This window comes from Triturus cristatus, chromosome 1_2, assembly GCF_964204655.1.
Source record: "Triturus cristatus chromosome 1_2, aTriCri1.1, whole genome shotgun sequence".
NCBI classification, from domain to species: Eukaryota; Metazoa; Chordata; class Amphibia; order Caudata; family Salamandridae; genus Triturus; species Triturus cristatus.
Genome location: NC_140580.1, coordinates 642,974,914 through 642,982,289, shown reverse-complemented (window position 1 = coordinate 642,982,289; position 7,376 = coordinate 642,974,914).

Here is a 7,376-nt window from a genome sequence, read left to right as displayed (position 1 = left end):
TTTCATTTATCTTATTTTTGGTCCATTTACATTTAATGTAGCACTGCATGGCGTTTTTAATTCTAATCTACAATTCATGCATTCCTGGAAGGGATTCCCAGGCACAGCTGCATTTTAATTTTCAGCTACAATACCAATATTTACTCATTACTCTAGTCCAGATTGAACATATTATACTTGTGAATTCTACAGTTCCCAGCCATTTATTTAAACCCAAATCATTACAGTCATAGTGTTTAAATGGGGGGCGTGGTCTGGCCACGATGCAAGATGGCCGCTTAATTCCGGAGCTCCGCGCTGAGGGGAGCCCCGGATGGCAATAAGCAGCCCTTTGAGTCATGAACATTGATTTACTGGCAGAGAAAACTTCATCTAAATAGCTGGGCTTACTGGTGTGGAGTTTACAGAATTGTAAAATAACTCCTTAGATTTTTATGAGGATGTTTTCATTACTGGCTGCAGCGCTCTGACTCTGACAGAACACAGCTGTCTGACCTCGCGCCCCTTTGAAATGTGTTCCACTGCTGCTGAGCTCCAGAGACGCCGGAGGAGACTTCAATGTTGATATAATTGGCTCTCTTAGGCAAGGATTAACAGCTCTTTATTCATCTGTCTGCCACCCAGCATATCCAGTGTCACAGAGTTCTGTTACCAGACATGATGCATGACAAGATGAAGGTAACTGAACTTGCCCCTCTTTGAATTATGGCGTGTGGCCCCTGAATTTCAGAGCTGCTTGAGGAGATTTCACTACTTGTGAGGTTGGTTCAAAACCAAGATTATTGACCCCCCCATTGGGCTGCGTTCTTCTCTGGAATACCTTATCACCCTACTTAATTCTTAATAAGGTGATAATGCTTGTGACTGGGGCTGTGCTGACTGAATTCTGCCTGCTGCACTGTATATCTCATGCATCCCTTTTCTGAGCAGTTTCCTCGATCTTTTAAATCATTGTTAATACGGTGAATCAAAAATTAATGGTTTTACATGCATCTTTCTATTCCCCTGTGTATCTGAGGACACAGGGCTATATTGTCAACTGCGACGCTTTAGCGCTGACAAGAAACATCTGACAGAATTCGTGCCTCCTCAAGTTATGGCGCGCAACTCCTGAATCTTAAAGTCGCCTGAGGAGACTTTACTGCTAATGAAGTTGGCTCTTTTCAACAAGTATTAATAAATGCGCAGCCAGCTGTACATTTTCTCGGTATACTTTTTCACCTCATGTAATTATTGGCACAGTGAAATACTTATGACTGGAACAGCACTAATTAGACTTTGCCTGATGTCCTGTGTATCTCACGAAGTAAAGAGAGAGGGCATTGTCATTTATAACGCTCAACTCATTGGCAGTTTTCCTCACTGTCTTGCCTGTGCCTCAACTAATGGGGGGATAATAGAGTGCACAACTGCTATGCATCACAACATCTGAAGAAATGCTACCACTGCATCATATACTTTAAGATTTAGTCATTCCTTCTTTGAGCAGTTACTCCCAGTCTTTTGATACATCGCTGATATGGTGAAGCGATATTGACTGAAGTTAAGCTGCCTATAGATTCTGCGTGCTCCTATACCCTAATGAAAATACCTGTGGTGATTTTGGACTTTTACCTACGGTCCTACATGCTTTGTTAAACAATGCCTGGTAATTAATAAGTGGTACTATTCTATAATACACAATTTCCTACAGTCCTTTTTGTTATTATAGAAGATACAGGTGCTGATCTAATATTTTATTTTACAATATTTTGAACTATCTGAGATTAACTGACTTTAAATTGGAAGTGCTCCTATTGTACATCAACAATGTGTGAAGCGCACAAAAGATTTTACTTACAACTATTCTCACTACATTTTAGTGGAGCCAAATTCTACTAATTTAGTAAGCATTTATTCACTAGTTATAAAACTCTTTACAAGAACATCTGGGAATGCTTTCTGGCAAAGCAACTGGTAAATCCATAAAGCAACCCTCATACTCTGAAATCCTAAATCATGGCCGCCCTACTTCAGAAACTTAGAATACCAATCTCCTATCCCAAAAATCATCCAACCCTCTGATGCCAACTGCACCAGACCCCACTATGGATAAGATACTACAGGAAATTACTGCAGTTGGATGGCTTTTAGGGGGAATGGAGACGTCCATATCTGCCCTTACTACTGAGACCAAATCAATACGTGCAGATATTGCTGGATTTCAGATTAAACTAGATGGATTTAATGACCGAGTAACCACAGTTAAAGGCCGCAATAACAATATACCGGATAGAGATCCAGAACTCCTCTCCCTCTGAAGTAAGTTGATAGATTTGGAAGACAGAAACCGTCGTGTCAATGTACGTTTCTTTGGATTTCCAGAAGGAATGGAAGGATCGGATGCCAAGTCCTTTCTTATAGTGGCCCTCCCAAAAATTACAGGACTTACTTTTGATCCGCCGCTAGAAATGCAGAGAGCACATCAAATTGGTCCTTTCAAAAGTGGGAAAAACTTACATTCACGTACACTCATTGTTTGCTTCCTCAGACATGGACAAGCTCGTCAATTAATTACTGCGGCCCGTATGCATGGTCCATATCAATTCGAAGGTCATCAGATTAGAATGGCAGCAGATTTTTCAAAAGAAACAAATGAGCGGCTTAAAGCCTTTCTTTCTCTTAGAACCCGCTTACGTCAACTGGACATCAAATATGTCCTCTTTGAACCAGCGCGTCTACGGATCACTAAAGATGGCTTATCCAAAGACTTCTTTAATCCAGAAGATCTCCTTCTCTTTTTAGACACTCTTATTCCTCAAAATATGGAATGTAATGAGCTTATACCTGAACCCCAATCTCTGCTTCCTTCTCCTGATGAATCTCAGCACAACTCAAATAGATCTCAGAGCAGAAGAAGAGATCCTGATTGACATATACGCTCTTTTGGAGACCGAGCTCAAGCTTTATAGGCAGTAGCAGCTCTTACACAGGAAAGAGATCGAGACAAATCGCAGTCTCCCTTAAAATTTCTTCCATCATCTGAAGAAGATGTTCCCTGACGTCACTTGCTTCGCTATCTACTGAAACTTCGATCTGATGAGTATCTGAATATTTATTTATCCTGTTATACATTATTTATAGAGCTACGTTTATTATATTCTATAATATATTGTATTAAACTATGTATTATATTATGCTGTACTATATTCTATTATATTCCTTCTCCTACACCCCCCATTCCCTTACCACTCTAATAGTATATCCATTTGATAAAGTTAAATTATTCTATAATGTTATAATATGAATTTTATGAATATTATGAATTAAGAATTAGTAAATATAGTACTAAACTCTAAAGTAACAAACTTTCCCCCCCTCTTTCTCTTTACTCTATAAAATTCCATTACTTATATATCCTAGACGTTTAGGTCTAATGTTCTTTTATCCTTACATTTCTTTTCTTCTCTTTCTCTTATTTATCACATAATATGAATGTTATGAATTAAGAATTAATATAAGATATTTAGTGCTAATGTTCTCTTTTCTTTACATTTCTTTTCTTCTTTTTTCTTACTTATTAATTCTCCAATACACTACCTATCCACTATATTGTCTTGATGTATTAATATTTATTTAATCATTTGTGAAAATATTTAATTGTACGAATATACAAATATTGCATTATTGTTTAAATTATTTAATTACATTGTCAAATTGCTTCAACTGGACTATGTTTAATATTCAATATCATTATTATACTATGTAAGTTCTCATATGTCCTATTTTATAAATTTTTCTCTGTTTTTCCTCTCTTTTATTCATTTCTCCTCTCTTTCATCACTTATACTATGCTGTTTTATATTCCTTCTCTAAAATCTTTTCTTCCCTCCTCTATTCCCTTACATATGCACATAATAGCGTTAAAATTACTTTATAATGTTATAATTTGAATGTTATAAATGTTTTTTATGTATAACATGAATTGAAAATTAGCATATATAAGCTAAAGTGTAAAAATATTCATCCTCTTCCTTACTTTATAAAATTTCATAGACGTGTATAGCCTAGACATCCAACTCCAATTTGTATTTACATTATGTGCTTTCCTATAGATTCAATATATTATGGTAATTTATGTTATGCTGTGATGTCTATAGTCTCTGGGATTGGCAGTATTTGCTGTTCCTTCGTTGGGGCTCCTCTCCGCGGTGGTGCTCCAGGAGATATAGACCCGCGGTTCACAGTTTAGTATTTTTGGCGCTTACATTATTCTCTACCAATATTTAAACAATATTCACTTCATTTTTCTTAAACGTACTGTCGCTACACATTTCCTACTCTCACAACTTATATTTTCTTTGTGTCTCTGATTATTTATATCTCTGCTAAACCAGGGGTTTCTCTTCCTATTTTCTACTCTCTCTCCTCCCTTCCCCTCCTTTTTTTTACTTTTTCTTACTTGAACTTATTGGCACCTCATAAATATGTCCAGCACACCCAACAGACGCCTTCTTTCTGTGATTACATGGAATGTGCATGGACTTTCTCACTACATCAAAAGAAAAAAAATACTGTCATATCTTCAATCCAAGAGGACAGATGTGGCATTACTTCAAGAGACACATTTGGATACATTGGAGTCAGAGAAACTCTGTAGAGATTGGGTAGGCAAAGTTATTCACAGTAGCATACAAAGGGACGAACATACAATCACAGGCCCCACACTCAAATGTGGAGTAGCAATTCTAATCGGTAAATCTCTCCAAGTCGCAATATCAAAAACATGGACAGATCCCGAAGGTCGTTATGTATTTGCCATGCTACGTCTTGGAGATACCTACATTTGTGTTGGCTCTGTTTACGCTCCGACGGGAACAAAAAAATCTTTTTTTCTTCATCTAAACCGTTTGTTAGTTGAGCTAGGTGCATCACAATATCTCATAGGTGGCGATTGGAATATTGTAAGGGGCCCAATTTTAGATAGAACAGGACCCCTAGATAAAACAAATAATGCTAACAGGGCATAATTGGATGATATCTTAGCTGATAATGGATTAATCGATCACTGGCGTCTTTAACATCCGTCAGATACTGAGTATACATTTTCATCTCCAACGCATGGTACCTTATCTGGTTTGGATTACTTTTTAGTATCACAAAGATTAGTCCAGTCCATTCAAGAATCTTGTATTTCGGAAGCAGCATTATCTGACCATTCCCCGGTCTTCTTAGCCATTGAAGTTGGCACACCTAGACCAGGACGCAAACCCTGGCGCATAAACATACAACGACACAAGTCCCCAGAGGGTAAACATCAATTACAAACATTTTTTCAAAACTTTATTTCTATGAATCAAGGTTCGGTAACTTCAAATAAAGTGATATGGGCTGTGGCTAAAGCTACTATCAGAGGTCAATTGATGTGTGAGGCGGCGTCAGCCAACAAACGAAATGCTGCACGTCAACAAGAACTAGAGCAGAACATTCAGTCATATACCCGCCAATATACCATAGCACCAACACTGCAAAACTGTAAATCTCTAGAGCAAGCTCGAATGGAACTAAATGGGCTTTTCACATCTAAGGCAGAGTTTGCCCTCCAAAAAATGAAAAAAAAGACACTATGAACAAGGTGAAAAGGCAAGCAGATTATTAGCGGCACAACTAAGACCAAGAGAAGCAGCCATGACTATCCCAGCTATTAAATCATCTCACGGTCCAATTCTTACTAGGCCACAGGACATAGTGAATGAGTTTGCTTCCTTTTATAAGTCTCTCTACACACCAGACACACAAGTAGATACAGATAGACTAAACGACTTTCTTGCAAAAGTAGATCTTCCATACCTTTCCAATGATGGAAGGGCTTTTCTTGAGGGAGAAATTAGCAGGGATGAAATTGCGCAAGCAATATCTAAATTGCCATATCATAAAGCCCATGGAGAAGATGGCTTCCCGGCAGAATTTTATCAATGGGCTGGACATAATATAATTGATTCCCTATTTGCAGCTTTTCAAGAAGCAGAACAAGATAACTCCTTAAATCCTCTTTCTAACAAGGCAATAACCGCAGTACTCTCTAAACCTGGAAAGGACCCGTTACTTTGCTCCAGTTACCGTCCCATTTCACTCTTGAATTGCGATATCAAAATATTTGCTAGCATTCTGGCTTTTCGTCTTAAAAAGGTATTACCTTCCTTAATTCACTCAACTCAAGTAGGCCAGCCGGTGCGAGCCGGAGTGTCCGGCTCGCAAAACGTCCGGGAAGTTGCCTTTGGGGGTCTGCGTCGGACCCCCTGTCACCCGCAGCCCTATGACCTAGGACACAGGGGGAGACCTAAGGGTCCCCCCAACGCAGGCATGTGCGGTGCAGATGGCACCGATGCGTACCCACTGGAGGGGGCGCCCTTGTGCGAGACGTACCCATTCAGTCAATGGGAGCCCATGTACGCGTCGTACGACCAGCTCCCATTGACTTCTATGGGAGTCCGACCGAACCGAGTCCTGCAGCATACGGCCGCATCGTACTCGCTCGATCGGACTGCAGGACTCCAGCTTGGTCGGAAAACACTCCGGATCCGGCTCGGTCGGAGAGCTTTCCGACCCGGATCGGAACGGCCCCAGAGTGTTTAAATGGAAGTGGAAATGGATTAATTCATTGTCTGGAGTTAATTTTTGGGCTGGAGGCTAGATGGCAGTGCAGGCCTGCACCGCTCTATGTGCAGCAAGCCTGTGAGTTGCACGAAGCTCCAGAGGAAATCTGCTCCCACAGTCAGAAACCCAGGGGCTCCTGCATGACGGCCTGAGATCTGGCGTGAGTCTTTAAACTATCGTGCAGAGGGTCTCGGCGGCGGAGAACGGCAACGACATTGGCGCAGGTGGGGCAGGGCACTGGAGCTTCCCTAGAGGGCTTGCCACAGTGCAGTGGGTGTACATACGCCTGCACAGCATTTGAAAGGGGGCACTGACCCCTAGCCCTTGAGGCAGTCGAGAGCGACGGAGGACTGGGCCACTTTCGGAGGCCTGACCGCTCTGCTGGGCCCATCTCGGGGCAAAATGTCTACAACCTGGCTTGATTCTCCCCATGCAAGGTGAGATGTACCTGCAGACTACCACACACCGCCTTCATCCACCTTCACGCCTTCTATCCCTATGAGTAGCACCAGCTCTGGGATCCCTCCAGGCCCAAGAACACTGCCCGTCAGTGCCCCTGCACCCTGAAGACCTGGCTGAACAAGCACTGCAAAAACCCTTGCAACGGTGAGAAGATCATGCTCTGCATATATATATTTGTTCAACCCTAATCCCTTCAACCTTCCTTAAAATGTAACCTTGAGTGAATTTGCAACTTTGATATTTGAAACTCTAACCACTAGTATCTGTAGTTGAATTAT